Source organism: Spinacia oleracea, chromosome 4 (assembly GCF_020520425.1).
Source record: "Spinacia oleracea cultivar Varoflay chromosome 4, BTI_SOV_V1, whole genome shotgun sequence".
NCBI lineage: Eukaryota > Viridiplantae > Streptophyta > Magnoliopsida > Caryophyllales > Amaranthaceae > Spinacia > Spinacia oleracea.
The window spans coordinates 77504399-77520298 of record NC_079490.1 but is presented as its reverse complement, the minus strand read 5'-3'; the positions used below and the strand labels follow the sequence as shown (position 1 = coordinate 77520298).

At 40.8% G+C, this 15900-nt stretch overlaps 1 long non-coding RNA gene across 6 annotated transcripts; it reads right to left on the bottom strand.

Annotated features, from left to right (window-relative positions):
- Positions 1-9621: 9621 nt before the first annotated feature.
- On the bottom strand, positions 9622-13496 carry LOC110777626 (uncharacterized). 6 transcript variants are annotated; one of them, XR_008932254.1, is made up of 6 exons: positions 13242-13496; positions 11937-11969; positions 11758-11849; positions 10558-10676; positions 10293-10402; positions 9622-10006 (listed from the first exon to the last, which is right to left on the bottom strand). It is a non-coding gene; the product is annotated as an uncharacterized lncRNA (long non-coding RNA). The 6 variants fall into 6 exon arrangements; XR_008932252.1 differs by having other exon boundaries at positions 10293-10399; positions 13242-13493; XR_008932250.1 differs by having other exon boundaries at positions 10558-10659; positions 13242-13493.
- Between the last annotated feature and the right edge of the window lie 2404 nt (positions 13497-15900).

Sequence of the window (15900 nt, the reverse complement as noted above, 5' to 3'; positions counted from 1 at the left end):
AATGGTTTTAGCCCCTTGCCCCCTTCTGAACAAAGCAGGATTTCTGCAGCAGCAAGTCTAGTAACTATTATAACAATGAACATAAGCTCCCTCTCTGTTCAAGTCTTCTACTAGTACATTATTTCGAAAAAATAAACACAACAAAAACATCAGTATAGAAAGAACTGATAAATCTTCAACAGCATGAAGAAATTTCAGGGAACCTCAAAATTTCATGCAGAACACAGATGAACCAGCATAATTCAGGAATTTTTTTTTTTTTTTACTGAAACATCTCCAAGCTTATTACACAACTCTTAAGCAACTCCTATATGCTGCTTCTAACTGAGTGATCAATTTTGTATACAGATGACAATGATAATGTATGAAGTGTTGAGGTTATACCCACCTGTGATTCTCATGTACCGTATGATCCACAAAACAACCAAAGTTGGGGATATTTCACTACCAACAGGAGTACAAATATGTATACCAACAATGCTACTACATACAGATCCTGAATTATGGGTGAGGATTCCACTAAGTTCAACCCACACAGATTTTAGACTTTTATATTACTCCATTTTTTTTATGAATTTTAGACTTTTATATTACTCTTAATTGTTTATGAATTTTAAACTTAGCACCTATTGTGAGGGGGTCGAAAAAGCACGAGGCTAATGCGCGACCTCGTCCCTCGTGGGTGTGACGATTCTTTTTATTCAATCAAGTGTAATTGGATTTCCTGTGAGTTTACACCCAATTGACTAGTAATATAGGAGTCGCCATTCAGTTTTTAACGACAATGAGAAAAACTGACAAAACCCGGTTATCGTGACATAAAGGGAGTGCAATTATGTTTGACCACGACGACCGTAGGTTCCCTTGTGATTCCTGGTGTGGGGATCTCTCAACATACACCCGCAAGGTAGAGATTGAGGGTTCGGGGGACTGTAACTACCGAGAGGAGTACTTCGCTCGTCGATAACTCCAGAGGCAGGATATCCTTACTAGCTCAGCATAAATAGTTGAAGGGACATGCGTTAACTATTAAACTAATCTGAGTTGATTTTAGCAATATGCAACATATAATACTAGATCGATCGTGATTATCTGATTTAGATTGCATTAAGGGACCTAGCATGATAATCCAATTTCCCAAAAATATTATATTTGTTAGGCGTGATAGAACAATCAGATTTAGTTAGTTTAATAGTTCATAAAAAGGGTGAGGAAAGCAATTAAATCATCGAGAAGGGACACATTACGACGCACCCTTGAGAGGTGCGTCACGGTTCTCAGAAAACTAACCACTTTGACTTTGCTATTTCTCCTTTTTATTTAACGAATCTCAATTATGGGGCAGGATACGTTCTGTTCGATTTATGGATCGATTGCGACAGAACGCGTGAACAGTTTCGCAGCGTGCGGCTTAGGCTAAGGGTTAGAGTCAATACTCAGAATATAATTGTGTTGTGTGTGTTCCTTTCACGTCGAATTTGGGGCTGTATTTATAGGGAAGAGTTCGTGGAAAGATAGATTCGCAGAGTTCTAATCCACAAAGAATTAGGAAAAAACACGTACCCAGGTATTTTCAGCGCCCAGGCCTGGGCGCCGAAGATTTCGGCGCCCAGAGCCAGGCGTTGAAAATAGGGTCTGGGCTGTTTTCTTAGTCAGATTCGGATTAATGAAATCCGTAGAGTTTGAGACTTAATCGAGTCTTTTAGTGCGTATTAATCTTGTGACGGGATGCGTCTGGCCCGTTACGAACTCTAAGCTCGTTAGGATTTTAATTAATACGTAACTCTTATTTCCGAATCATATTAGGAATAGGATTCTCACAGTTTTCTATCTCATTTATGTTGGAATGCAACACCTAATTCTGACAGGTTTCTATTCTTTATGATTTGCCACTTTTAGAAGCTACCTTTTACGGCAGTTACTATTTTTAGCAGGTTTCCATAAATAGCAGTTTTTTATAAATATCAGGTTTCGGGTGAAATGAAAAGGGGAATTGAGATTCGTTTATTTTAAGGAGATGTGTTGTCAAGTGGAGATTTATGTTTTCATCATCGAACCTTTCCCTTTCGGGAATGGGGACAAAAGTAGGTGTCTACAGTTAGCCCCCACTTTGACTGAGTCTTGGAGTAAGACGATGGTCAAAGTATTAGACGGAGTGCGTCACACAAGCCATGGTGTATGTGACCTGTTTTGCGAGGGTCTCACAAGCCCCCGAGTGATAACATTTGACTTAAGGGTCATCACTTGAAGTGTCGACATATCCCTCACGTGTCATTGGGATTTGTCAACTAATAGTATTGAAAATTCCTCACTTTGTCATTGGAAGAATCTAAAGGTGCGTAGAAACTCCCTCAGTTTGTCATTGGGAGTAGCTACAGATGTTTTCGAAATCAAAGCTATAAAGTGTAATTGGGCCTGGCCAAGCCCAACCACGAGGTAAAAATGTTTTTAAAGATTCTCATTTTCAGGGCTAGCTAAACTAGAAAACCCCCTTGTTTTTATGGGACGTAAAACGAAGGAAAATCCAGCACATCGCTCTTTTTTTTGGAAAAAAACGGAAAACCAATCCTTTTAATTTTTGGAAAAGGGAAAACCAGAAAAAGTTATCGCTGCAGCGACTAAGGACCTGCACGGTTAGTGATGCAGACCCCGCCGGCTAAAGATGGCGAGCCTGTCCGCTAAGGGTGGACACCCCGTCCGATAGAAGTGGACGAATCTGTTTTTGAAATCTGTTTGCTTTTTTTGAAAATAAGGACCTACGCGGCTTGTGACGTAGACCCCGCCGGCTAAAGATGGCGAACATGTCCGCTAAGGGTGGACACCCCGTCCGATAGAAGTGGACGAATCTATTTTGAAATTTATTTTGTGCTTTTGAAAATAAGGACCTACGTGGTTTGTGACGTAGACCCCGCCGGCTGAAGATGGCGAGCCTATTTCATTTTGTTTGTGGAAGATTCTTTTTTCGAAAACTGAGGACCTGCGCGGCTAGTGACGCAGACCCCGCCTGCTGAGGGTGGGCGAGCCCTGTCCGCTGAGGGTGGACGTCCCTGAATTCGTTTTTTCGATTTGGGAACTCGCGTGGTTCGTGACGCGATCTTGCCAACTGAAAATGGGCAAGTTCCTATTTCTTTGGTTCTTTGTGATTTCTTTTGAGAATTTCTTTTTATTTATTCTTGCAAGAGCGAATTCTTTCGAGGGATGCTCGAATTCAGTTGTAACCTGAACGTGGGCTGACAACGTGTTCAGATGGACTTTTGTCTTGCGACCGTCTGCTTTCGTGATTTTGAGCTAGTCTTTACGGCTCGACTTGGTCTTCGATCAGAGAACCGTGCACAAGTGTCAATGACGACCTTTCGATGAGGTCGAACCTGTTGTTGTTCTTTTTTGAGATATCCAAACATGATATGGTGTATGGCGCAGTCCGGGAATGTGAGTTTGATCGTGCGCTCCTTGTTGGAGTCTATTTTTTCGCGAGCCCCCAAGTACCGGAGCTCGTCGGTCGTTTTTCGCATCTTGTAATCATGTTTGGGGTCACGCTCGTATGTGCGAGCGACATTTTATAGTAGTGTGCTATTTTAGCGAAGCCGTGGAGTGCGACTTTAGTTTTCAGGCGACATCCGACTTTAGCTTGGCCCGGATTAATCCTTTGACAGACAAACATTTTTTTATTTGGAAAACCAACAACTTGACGACACATATTTTTTGTGTTCCGAAGAATGACCATGATATTTAACTTGCTTTTTTTTGAAAAGTGTACATAAGTATTTTCTGAGACGAGTCTAAGTTTCGACTAAGTTTTTAATGTTTATATTTGCTTATTTGGGAGCTAAAGGTGCTTTGGGCTTGATCCTACTTACGATAGGGCCTCGTGTTTAGCAACACGGTCTTAAGTCCTTTCCTGTTCCGTGTTTTGTAAAATCTGGGCCTTGGGCTGCATTTTCAGCGCCCAAGGCCAGGCGTTAAATATTTCGGCGCCCAGCCTTGGGCGCTGAAAGTCTTTTCCTGGTAATATTTGAATTTCGGATTTCCCAACACGTTTCCGAATAGGATCAGGATGTCATTGGGTGCATTCAGCTATATATAGGGGCTAGATACGTCCTTATTTTCCACCACTCTCAAATTCTTTTTTTTCTTTTTGCTGTGCTTTAATTACTCATTGCTTTTGCCATGTCGACCCCAATTTTCTCACTCCAACGGACTGTTAGGCGTTGGCTACGAGCCCTTACTCCCACAGAAAAGGCTTTGTTAAAAGAATACCACTTAGAGGCACTTTTAGGCTTACAACAAATTAATATTGATTATAACTTTCTGCATGCTGCCCTAAACTTTTGGGACTCCGATCATCATGTTTTTGTCTTTCGGGGCAACGAAATATGTCCTCTGCCTGATGAATTTGCTGCGATCCTTGGTTATCCTACCAATGCTACTCCTGTTACCCCTGGCACTATTGAAGAGGGTAAAACAACCATAAGGGCTTTCCTAGGACTAGATGATAACATGTTTGCTGAAATTGTTGTAGATGATAAGGTTAACTTGGCAAAACTTGTAAAACATCACTTTAGGCCTAGTAAGAATATGACCGAACAGAAATTGAATATTCGAGCCCTTGTATTTTGCTTGTTGAATCATTATTTGCTGTCGAATAACAATGGTGAGTTCGGTGACATAAGGTTGATCCCCTTGATTAGCCAGATGGAAAGTTGCTATTCTATTATGCCGCTGGTTGTTGCCGAGACTTTGCTGAGTGCGGATGAGCTGAAGAAGGATGCCAAATCTGAACATTTTAAGGGAAGCCCCCTATTACTGCAGGTAATCGATTTTTCTTTGCGCACGTATACGTCCCTTTTGCATGTATATATTTTTTTGCCTGGGGCTGAGTTTCAGCGCCCAGGGCTGGGCGCTGGAGTTTACGGCGCCTGGTCCTGGGCGTTGAAACTGCGCCCCAGGAACCGTTTTTTTTTTCTCTTTCTTTTCATTCTTTTGATTCGATCGTACCTGTTTCTGCAGATTTGGCTTGCGGAACGGCTTAGACTTTTGGAAGCTCCTGCGGATCCTAAACATTATCGCCCTATAGCTTTGGGTAACCGAAAATACTTGCACCAAGGCCAGGACGAGGCCGAATGGACCTCCTTTTTTACTTATGGCATTTGTTCTATTAAGTGGGTGGTACCAAGGTGGGGTTTGACTACTATGACAGGGGGTTCTGATGTATAGGTTTATGTTTCTTTGTTGGGGCTATCTCGTCCCATTTATATTTTCCCTTACCGAGTCATGCGTCAATATGGCTTAAGGCAGACTATCCCCTTTTCTGATACGGTACCACCTAAGGTAGCGGCCTTTTCACAAACACGGGTCCTAGCGTAGGCTAAGTATTATGATGGTCTCCCGCGTTGGGCCGTAGCTACAAATGGCTTTGTGGGTCTTTCTGAAAACTACAAGTTGTGGATGGGCTCCGATGATAAAGATATGAGGACCGAGGCTCGAAATGGGGAGCCGGATGAGCTTTTGATACCTTGTATTCGTGTGAAGTATGAGGGTCCTGATTCTGCCAGACCTCGTACCTATAGTATTAAGACTGTGAAAGCTCGTCCTGATCGAAAGCGAAAGGAAGTTCCTCCCCGTTCCAGTTTTCGGCCTAAAAAGATGCCTAACATGAAGGGGCCTGCTGTTGTTAAAAGAAATGCAAGCTCTCGCGGAGATCGTCGCCGGAACAATGTATGGGTTAGGAAGGCTCAGCCGCCTGTAGAAACAGTGGCTAGTCTAGTTGATGATAATAATCCTTCTCCCACCATTGTCTGTGCCCTTGAGGCTGAGCGGGCTATAACTGAGAATGTTTCTGAAGCCTTGGCATCTTTGGAAGTTAGTGTCCAGGAGCCGGTTCTTATGGAGATTGATATTGGGGCAGCGCAGAAGACTGTAGGGGTGGATCCTGCGAACATTGCCCTTTACAAGACTTTATTTGATGATCCGGAAGAACTAGAGTAGTGTAGTTCTTGCTAGGGTGTAGGTGCCCTCTATTTATTTCAGTTGTGTTTGTTTTTATTCTTAGTACTTTGTTTTCCTTCTTATTATTTCTTAATAAAGGCGTATTTTTATTTTTCATTTTCATTTATTTTGTTTCTCCTCTTTTTTATGTTTTTATATGTCTAACACTTTTTGCACAAAGAATATTCGTTTTTTTATTGGACCGAATCCTTGGTAAGGATTGGCTACGTATCTTGTCAGAATCAGGTCGCGCGTAGTTCTAGCTTTAGAATAAGTTCTAGTATGCCGGATTTCGGTAGATATGTCCTGAAGTGGGAACATATTACTTAATCGGTCAAATGAGTGAAGTATTATCATTATTTTCATCTGCCGTTTTTTTTTTTTTTTTTTTTTGCCATAAGTCGCGTAAAATTCGACTAATTTGTATAGCTATATTTGCCATAAGTTGCGTAAAATTCGACCAATTTGTATAGCTATATTCTTGGTAAACCTATTTGGATACGTACTGTACCCCCCCAAAGTGTTCGTTATTTTTCCGTTGTGTGCGGATAAAATGACGAGCACTTTCGAAAAGAAAGATTTTTGGCAGGCAGAGAGTTTCAACGCCCAGGCTGGGGCGTCAGAAATTTCGGCGCCCAGCCCTGGGCGCTGAAAATGACTTGGGAAGTCAATTTTTGACGCATTGCTCCACGTGTTCTTGCATTTATTTCCTTTTTTGTGCCTTGATTTTTTGCTCGTATTTAAAGCCAATTTTGAGGTTATTTTGGAGGCTTTTTGACTGTTAGCGTGAAATGCGTTTTTGTCCGGATTAATTTTTTCTATTCGTGACCCAAAACAGTTTTTTGAAAATGGGGTTAGGGTGCGGAAGTTATGAAGATCTTTGTGTAGGATTTTGAGGTGGGTTGAATTGCGTGTTGTTAGTGAAGGGTATGATGGAATCTATGTTTTATGAATCTGTGTTTTTTTTTGGTAACATTTGTTTTGGATTTTGATTTCCTTTGATTCTGGGTTGCACGGATTGACTCTTATGATGACACTGGTTGGGCTTTTTTAGGTTTTGGGGATATGAATGGGATAGTGTGGTTTATTTTGTGGGTTTCGGGAATTGGTTCCCATGGCACTATTCCAAAACCGAGTGGGCTTTGTTTGTTGGGCCTGGAGTGGGCTGCCTCTTTATTTTTGTATTTTGCAAGTACATTTGGTGTTTATTTAGTGTTAGGATAAAAATTTTAGGAGAAATATTACGCCTTTATTGATTCGGAAAGTAAGGAAAACACACTGTAATAAAACTGACCCATATTCTAAGGGGCCTTAGGACCATCTAAAGTCTCTATTAATTTTTTTTTATCAATCTAAAGAACTACTAGGCGCTTTTTACTAATGGTGCTCTACATGGCTCAAGCCTGGGGTTTAGTCTCATAAAACTTCGGTCCTTCACCGGTACTCATCTTGAATTCCATTCCTTTTGCATTGACCCACTGATATGTCTTCACCCATCCGTTCTCGACCTCTTCTAGTGTTGATGCAGGAGAGATTAACCGGGTTGGATCGAAACCTTCATCTTGTCAAGCTAGGGTAGTCATCACAGTCTCGTTCTCCATAGGTCTCGATTCGTTAAACAATGTCCATAGAGCCTGGTTGTCCAATATTTCAGCTGTTTTAGTCTTGGTGAGGTGGGGTGCCTCATCCAAGGTGTGGCAGTCATGGAAAATTTCAAATCCGGGTTTTAGCAAGCCATCCTGAACGAAGGGTTCAGGGAAATCACAGCATGGGTGTTCTTCTCCTTCCCGAACGAACATCCCGTTAAGGGTCCTTTGATACGGGGGAAGGAGGGTGGTTTGTTTGGCTTTGTTAAGGCGTAGTCTAGACAGGCGGTCAGCAATATCTTCCTCCGTTGGTTCATAGCCTAAGCCAAAGGGAGTAGATTTGTTGGGAAAGGGATGGAATCTGTATTCCTTCTTCCTTGTGCCCAATGGGGTTCCTGGGAAATAACCTTGAGCTAACAGCATTCTAGGGATGACTTGGGATGCATGCGGGTCTAGGAATGTTGGATCATAATCTTCAATGAACTGGATTGCTTCTTCCATTTGAAACCCATAAAGGTCGTCTGCAGTTTCGGCCGTTCCAACCATAGTACAACTGACGTCGAGAGGAGAGGCGCGGATTTCTAGTATTACCCCGTTATGGTTAAGTTTAACCATTTGGTGCAAGGTAGAAGCCACACCTCCTAAGTCATGGAGCCAAGGTCGCCCCAAGAGGAGGTTGAAAGTGGGCTTGATGTCGATTATTTGAAACTCCGTGGTGCGTGCCACAGGCCCGGTTTGTATGGTAAGGTTGATTTTTCCCAATACAGGCCTTCGGGAGTTATCGTAAGCTCGTACCCCTTGCGTGGAGGTTTGGAAGTCATCATTTCCTAGCCCCAAGCAATGGGCGGTTCGCAATGGGCAGACATTAACTGCCGAACCATTATCTACGAGCGCTAGGGGGATGTTTTGTCCTTTGCATCCAACCACTAGGTAAAGGGCTTTATTGTGAGCACCCCCCTCTTTGGGTAAGTCTTTATCGGTGAAAACTATGGCCTTTTCTCCGGCATCTCTCGTGACATGGCTAACCAATGAGTCAGGTGTGATATCTGTAGGTACTGAGATGAGGTTAAGTGAGCGAATAAGCTTTTCGCGATGTTCCTTTGAAGTACACATAAGATCCCAGATCGTAATCTCGGCCTTGGTTCTTTTTAGTTGTTTCAGGAGAGGATTTTCAATGACTTCCGCGACGGTGGCGTGCCGTCCATTCTCAGGAGTTTGCCTAACCGGGATGTCGTCCATAGGAGGTGGGTGAATATCCGGTTGGTATATTCTTCCGGATCGGGTGAGGTTGTCGACCTCGGGCTCCTGAGGGGTGGTGTCAATGAGAGCATATCCGGGCCAAGTTTCAGTAAAGAGGTTCTGGCCCGAGATTTGAGATAGGTAAAGATCTTCAGCATCATCATTCCACACACCGCACACTTCTCTCTCGATTCGATCCATAGGGACCACAGCGAGTGGTGCACCTTGAGGTGTAATATACACCGTGGGGTCGAAATTCTCTGGTTGCACTACTACAAAAAAGGGCATAGAGTACTGTTGAAATACACCTTATAGGACGCCTTAGAGGCGTTCTCCAACTCAGCGCGCTATAAAGTTTATAAAACGGGTAAAAGAAGCGTTATATATACCTAGTTATAAAGTACGATGATAAGAGATAAGCGTCCTCTATTCCCTTCCTAAAATCAGAAAATGGAGAAGGAATATAGAACGCTTAACGTACATAACCGTCTCCTATACTTTATTATAAAGCGCGCCTTCCGTACATAACCGTCTCCTATACTTTATTATAAAGCGCGCCTTCCGTACATAACCGTCCTCTATTCTTTCTGTTAAATATTGAGATACAGAACATCTTCCGTACATAGGCGTACTATATACTTCATGTTTAATATTAAGATAGAAAGTCGTTTCCTTACACAACCATTCTATATTCTACCCCTTTTTTTAATATTATTTAAAAATAGCAGCACACGCATCCCTAAAATAGGATACAATTCTAGTATGTAAACCAAATCTAAAAAGATATAATAAAAATGATATCCACACGATCTGTCCAAAAATCCTTTCATTAAATAACGAAATAATATTGTTTATTCAATAACAATCCTATTAATCATTGATAAAATATAAATGATCCAAGGTACATCAAAAAAAAAATCCAATATCACTACAAAAAAAAACAGATTCTGCAGCAAGAACAGATTATGTAGCAACAACAGCTTCTGCAGCAACAACAGAAACCAGACTTGGTTCATCTGCAGGACTGAACTGAGGTAACCATCTCCTTGAGCTAGCTTAAGTCACAATAGATCATCGTCATCATGATCTTCCTCTTCATCATTATTTGGTCGGTGATATTCGCTAACGTATGAGATCCACCTCTCCCTTAGCTCGTCAATCGTAGTTTGAGAATACGTGGGAGCTTTGATAAAATACTACAAGACAAGTTAAAATGTAAGAGTAAGAAATGAACATGATAGCAAGCAGAAATAGTATTTAACAAAGAACATGCAGCAAGCAACAGAACCAGTAAGTGATGAGTATATACAAGCAGGAAAGTACATATACAACCAGGACAGTTCATATACAAGCAGGTCAGAACCAGTAAGTGATGACTAATATTTGCAATTAGATGTGCTAAGTCACGCTTAAAATTTCTCAACTCAAGCAAAGTAAGTGCGAGCAGGAAGTAATGAGTATATACAAGAAGAAAAGTTTTACCGCAGGTTTATTGATGCAGGTGTGAAGATTCATCTGCAGGTGGCTGATTCTGCCTATAATTTTCTCGGTATTTCTTTCATTGAACTTGTAATTAAACCTTCCTCTATCTGCTACAAAGGCCATAGGCTCAGTATGAGATGCATTCAAATTAAATTCAATGCGTCTAACTTTCCTACGACACTTATGACTCCATGAGATACACATTTCCCTAATATGCCAGTTACTGTCAAATTGACCCCAAGATAGATAAATTGAGTATCTTTACCAGGTCCAAAAGCTCTAGCACAAACAGTATGCATCCGAATCACACTGTTCATTTTCCTCTCAACTCAATTTTTAGAGGTCTAGAGTCTTCACACCTTTGTACCTGAGTAGAGAGTCACGCTGTGTACATATCAAGAAAGAGTAACCGGAATGGAAGCAAATCTTTGCTATTACTCGACAATATAAGCAAATAATTGCAGCACGGTACAGGGATAAAATTTCAGTACCATCAAATTCACATTCTCACTATAGTTAGAGCAATGAAAATGTTTATCAATAAGCCTACAAAATCTTGGATTGATCTGTTACAACGCAATCCCATAGCATACTAAAGATTAAAGCAACAGAAATTCTAACGTTTGTCAAACAATTAGCGGAGACCTTTAAATATTCAAGCAAACCCAAGAGAATTACCTCCAAGTGGGTCAGCATGTCAACTACAACACCCAAGTCGTATGTAAATGCCTTAGTAATCATCATTACCATGTACTCTGACTTATGTAAATGCCAAGCAGACTCAGCAAATGCCTTAGTAAGCAGACTCAGTAAGCAGACTCATGACTTATGTCAAGCAGACTCAATAAATGCCTTAGTAATCATCATTACCATGTACTCTGTGTATATAATGTAGTCGCGTCATATCTAGCATAAGTACACCTAATGGAGAATGAATGACTTCAGTAGTAATGAAGGTTAACATGCTTAGGGACAAGGGAAGATCTAGGAAATAGGGAAAAAGTCTGAAAAGATTCACTATGATACATGTGTACTTTGATTTGCTGCAGTCTGAAAAGTTCACCCACTGCTTTTCTGCTAAGTTACTCAGGCTCATTTACTTAAGATAACCCTAGCTCTTCTATATTCAGACATGACTATGTCAGTATGTCTGTATGTTCACTTGACATTTCATTTTGGATCCAATAAATGTAGAATTTTCAGTTTATAGCAGGGAGGTGCAGACAGACAGGTTATGTAAAAATTCTCTAGAGCAAATATATATATATATATATATATATATATATATATATATATATATATGACAACAAGAAAGAAGCTACAAGATGATAAGTAGAAGCTGGTTTTCTTTAGCCATCTTTCCATTTTAAAGTCTTATTAAGAATATGTTTCTCCAAATAGAAATTTATACACAAATTTACATTATTTGGCCACCTTGCCATTTCAGTAATATAGTTGTACGTACCTTCCTAGCATAGCCACCATATGCCATACCACCAATTAGAGAATTGCATGAACTAGATATTTCTCAGGTCAAGATCTCATCATCCGGGTTCCCTGCAAAACGGGTTTAATAAAGGGTTAAGTATTTCAATTAAAGACAAAACTAGAGCAATAAGGACACTTAAAGGGTCAGAATATTACTCATGGTTTGAAAAAGTCTGTGTTCCTTCAACCCTTTTATTGTGTGAGCATTTGTGCCACCAGCCAATTAAAGAAATCATGTGAAAGTTAACTATTGATAGAAACAAAAGAAGATAGAAAAAAGAAAAAAAACAGCAACAGAAAATTGACCATAAATACACTTCACTGAAAGCAATTATTCTGAAAACATCTAAGAAGAGGATACATTTTATTTTTATTGCTTTTTAGTTCAACTTTGTTCTATTAATCGAAACCTAACTAACCATCATCGACTTAAGTTGCAAGGAGTAAACAAAAACTCCTTATGTAGGACTTATACCTGAAAACTGAGCTTAACTTTACAAGGAATAAACAGAGAGCTGTGCTAAGCTAGTCTTAATTGTCGTCTGTTGGGCAGGAAAAACAGCGCTCAACTCTTACCAATTACCAAACAACCAATTATGAGCCCCCTCACTACTCAAACATCAAGAGAACATCAAATATACAACTTTTTCTAAGAGTGGAGGTCAGGTAAATGCATTTTATCCATAAGGCAGAAAGGGTCTGATATTTATATTCAATGTCTGGTAAATGTTAAGGGTGTCCACCACATTTGGATTCCCGAAGGAAAGAAACTATCACCTCGACTAGTCTGATTATGTACCGTGATTAGTGTTATGAACTACATTCATCAGCAAAGCTGCAGAGGCGATGTTCCACTTCAATGGCCTCGTCTACATGTTATATGATGCAAATTTATGGATAAGGCACTCAGGGTTATATTGCCTGGCTATAGGCTCAAAGAAAGTGAGGGTAAGGTGTCCGTATTAGCATTTCACCAACAAAGGAATGCTCACATTGGGTATGATCTGAAGAACAACTTGTTCAGTTTAGCCTATTCAGGAGCTTGTCCTGACGACACTGTCGATTTTCGGCAAAGGTGAAGGCAGCATGCGCTTATTCTAACAACTACACATTGCATCTACATATAACACTCAATAGACAACAAATCAGTACTAAAAGTAGAAAATTCAAAGATAATCCAGATCCTTGAAGAATTCAATTTTTCATTATCCCCTTTCTTTCCCTAACTGCAAATTTCAATTTAATCAAACTTAAATCATATTAACTAAAAAATTCAGTTTAATTTGACTAAATTCACCAGATTTTTTTGCAATAATCCTACTAAATTAAATGTAATTCGATTTAATTATTACACCCTCCTTTATGATTCGACCTAAAACATCAATTCGACATTACAATTTCGTAATTAAGAACATTATTAGTTGCAGGATAAAGATTTAGAACAAAACTAAGAATACTAACCTCGAAATTCGGAGTGTGGAGAGGCGATGGTCACCAGAGGTTGAAAAGAAGCAGCGGAACAGTAGCGCGGTGGCGGTACATTTGTGCGGCGGTGATCTGGTGGTGGTGCGCGATTATAGTCTAGATTTTGCGGGAGATTGAATTTGGGGGTTTTGTTAGAAGGGTTTTTGTTTTGCACGATTATGGTTAAGGTTTTGTAGGAGATAGAGTAGAATGTTTAGGTTTTGGTTTTGCTAGAGGTTTTTTATTCTAAGGTTTGATTAATTTAATCCCGCAGAATTAGTTTTTTTTTTTTTTAATGAGAATATAGTACGCAGTTATCAAGGACTTAAAACACCGCTCTATATGTTATTGATTTAAATATTGTATATATTAAATATTTTTTTTTTATTATGGTAAAAAATATGAAACGGTTAAGTGATGTAACCGTTCTGTATTCTTTCTCCCATAGAACTGTTATTAGAGAAAACCGTATTCTATTATCCTATGAAACGCTTAAAACACTTAACCGTACTCTATTTAGCGTTACATATTCTAACTTTTGTAGTAGTGTTGGTCGAGAGAGATGTGACAAGAGCCGAGTGGGCTCTTGTTGTTGTTGGGTTTGCCAACGTTAGGGAGAGGTATCACTTCATCCTCTATCATGTCCTGGATCGTATGTTTTAGATTCCAGCAGTTTTCAGTGTCATGCCCATTTCCTTGATGGAATTTGCAGTAAGTACCTTTGACCCAATATTTGCTTTTGACAGGAGGGTCACGGGTGGGGCCAGGTCTCAACTTTCCTTGATTGATTAGTCTTTCAAAGGCTTGTACCAAAGTCGACCCGAGTGGGGAAAACTTTCGGTCTCGGACCCATCTTCCAGGGCTTCTTCGGGCGAGAGTCTCTTCTACAACATGGACTTCTTGGGCTTGGGATGTGTTACCCCGATTATAGGTGTTGTTCTTATATGTGGGTTTGCTTTGTATGGTTTTGGCGAGGTCGTCCTCGATCTTTATTCCCACATCATAGACTCTTTTGAAAGTGTCAAGTCCCAGGTACCTAAGGTGTTGTCTGTAAGCCGGGTCCAGGTTGTCAATGAATTTTTGGACCAATTCTGTTTCGGGAGGCCTATTGATTAGCTGGGCCGCCTGGTCCCTCCATCTAGCAAAGTAGGTTGTGAAACCCTCATTTTTCTTTTGGAAGAGAACTTCCAGCTCGCGCATGGTGACTTGGAAATCCATGTTCGACGAGTATTGCTTGATGAAGACATTGAAAAAGTCTTCCCAAGTGGGGAAGAGCTTAGGGTCCTGGTGATAGTACCATTTGAGCGGCACAGGTTCCAAGGACAAAGGAAAGGCAGGTAAATACATGGACTTGTCCACGCCTTTCAAGTTCATGGCATTCACAAAGCTCAGTAGATGATCACGGGGGTTGTCCGTGGCCTTGAACTTTGGTAAGTCAGTTGAACTGAACTTTTCTGGTAGTTTGCCAGGAAAAGGTTTAGGATCGAGGGAGAAGTATTTGCTCCCCATGGTTTGCTGTAGGAACATTTTTTCAATCCTCTTCTCGTTATCGAGGTCATTTTTGGCTTGCGCAGCCGCTAAAGCTTCATTTTCCATTTTCAGTTGGCCCATAAGTTGGGTCATTTGGACCATCTGGTCTTGCAAATCTTCGATGGACATGTTTGAAGGTGCGAATCGAGGTTGGGGAAGCGGAGATCCTTGAAATGAGGGACGACGGACGGAGCTTGGAGTCACTAAACCTGATGTTGGTGATGTATCTTCGAGACGCACTAACCGTTGATTCCCTGATCGGCACCAAGTAGCAGGACCAGTCCTAGGCATAAGATAAGCTAAAGTTTAGGTTCCCAAAGTTTCAAGCATTACTTAGTCTTAGACTTCGACTCTCTCTATTGGTTTTTCACTCTTTCTTTTGTTGGAACACTTTTTGGTTTTTTTTTTCTTTTGGTCATTCTTTGGATTTTCGAAACACTTGCCCGTGTGACATTCATAGTTGTTAGCATGTTCGGTTTTGGTGCCGAGAATTGCCGTCGTAGGAGGCCTAACAACGACACAAAGAGTTATTAATTTTTTCACGAGTCGCTTTTGAAATCGAGTGCTTTTCTTACGCCCTCGTAGCAATTCTTTTTATGAACATTTTTTTTTGCGCTACGTATTTTCCTTTCGCTCGGGCACCAAGGCTGCTGCGCCTGACCAGAAGACCAAGCAGCAACTTCAGCGCCCAGCTAGGGGCGTGAGAAATTCTGGCGCCCAGCGAGGGGCGTTGAAAATGCGTCCCTGGCTGGTTCTCGTTTTCTGTCTTCTGTTTATGCGACTTCGATTTGCGTGCTTGCCTAATAACGTCCTTTACGCGTAGCAGCGTTTGTGGGATTCGTTACAGGCCATCCCGAGCGTCGCTTATTTTTGTGGCGATCATTCGGGTTTGCGGAACACGTGTTTCGGTATAACTCTTTGGCAAATTAGTCTATGAATGTTTGGGCAATTTTTAAGGTCGTTGGTTTCCTAGGATAGTTTGTCACACACAATCACATATTTCGCTACACATAACTACATTACAAACATGGATTTGAAAATTAAATATGTCACGTAGTTTATGATAGGCTTCTATGGGTAGTTTATTTGCGCCTGGCTTGGTACCGCTTCTATCGTAGATCCAACA